A 1765-nucleotide genomic window follows, 5' to 3' on the forward strand; every position below is an offset into this window, starting at 1 on the left:
GTTCCTAAACACTGAGACACCTGTGTCCTGGATCATGTCCATAGAAACTCCCCACATGGACTAAATTTTGGTGTCTGATGTTCCCTCACAGTGTCAGTGATCCTCCTCATCTGAGTCTAAGTAACTGTTCATTGGACATAATGTCATTCCAGTGGGACTCAAGGATCCTCCACAGAGACCTTACCTTATACCCCTGTCTCACTGGAGCACGAATGAGCCCAAATGCTGTATGAATGAGGATTCAAACGACAGTCATTCAAATTCGAACTGCACTTGAACGCCTCGTACAGCATTCTTACTGCAGTCAACATGTTCGTGTTGCACTGTTGTTGGAAAACATTTGAATGGTGGTAAAGTTGCAGTCTTACAGCAATCTGACTGCTGTACGAATGTAGTATGAAAAATGTACAGCAACTCGTACGCAATTCGAACCATTCAGACTACATTCGAGGGGCTGTACAAATTGTTCAAGTACATCGAATCCTGGCCGAATGTCTTGACCGTCCTCCCATCACACTAGAACATTAATGAGCATGAATGTCGTACAAATGGACATTTGCGAGTCATTCGTGCATATCAGGCTGTATTCATTTCCTTGTACAGCATTCATGTGGCACTTAACAAAATCGGCCAAATTCGCACGGCCAGCACGAATGTAGAGAACAGGCACACCACTGTCGTGCTGCATTGAAACTGGGGAAAATTCGAACGGCGGTTGAAGGGCAGTCGTACCGCAGTCTGACTGCATTCTGAGCGTTCTGATGGCGTTCTGCTGGTACGTCTTGATTGTGCCCCGGATGAGCCGTACCTCCCACCCCCATGCATGGTGTTCACAGACGCGCAAAGAAAATATTGTAATGTGCAAAGTCTGTGGCACGCAATCATTATGTGTACTAGACGTGAACATTGCGCAATCACACTGAATACACCGTGTGTCACAGCGAGTCAGTATGTCTCTGTGACTCACTGGTGCGCAGTGCGGTCGTCTGGACGGGGTCTAACCGCCATGAAAACATGATATTACAGATATATCCTCATGATCATAATTCACTTGCGTTATGTAACCCATGAGAGGGCATGACCATGTATCTGTAACAGCAGCTGTATAACCAAGCCGTCACAGTATGAATAGAATAAATAGTCACCTTTGGAACAGCTCCAGATGGATTTGCTTGGTGCACACCAGCCAGAATGCAGGCGGGCTGGAATGAAAAGCGCAGGAGGAGCTCAGTCATCTTTATACTATTATTTATTCCTCCTTTTGACAAATATGTCAGAAATCATTACATAGTCAGTAACGTAATACATACATCAGTAACGTAATACAGCGACATAGTTGGCATTCATATAAAACTAGAGGCGTCCTGCATTTTTTTTACAGGCCTCCGGTGATCTCAGGGCCTCCCACGCCCCTCCTGTGCCTTTCAGTCTGGCCAGGATAACAGAAATGAAAGTGTATAACCTCAATAAGAGAGGATCAGGAACAGAAATACTGAGGACTTCAGTTTTTTATAAACACTACCCAATCTAGAGCTAGTGGATCCCCACAGGCAACATGCTAGCTTCCAATAATCCTGAGAAAGGAAAACACACACACACACACACACACACACACACACACACACACACACACACACACACACATGCAATATAAACTCCTTTACACAACAACAAAATATATATATTATCTGTCCATGTTCAAATACTTATGGCCCTACCTGTAACTCCGTGTGTGTTTTCACAGCAATCAATAATGTGACAGAAA

The sequence above is a fragment of the Thalassophryne amazonica genome, chromosome 21 (assembly GCF_902500255.1).
Source record: "Thalassophryne amazonica chromosome 21, fThaAma1.1, whole genome shotgun sequence".
In the NCBI taxonomy this organism is placed as follows: Eukaryota; Metazoa; Chordata; class Actinopteri; order Batrachoidiformes; family Batrachoididae; genus Thalassophryne; species Thalassophryne amazonica.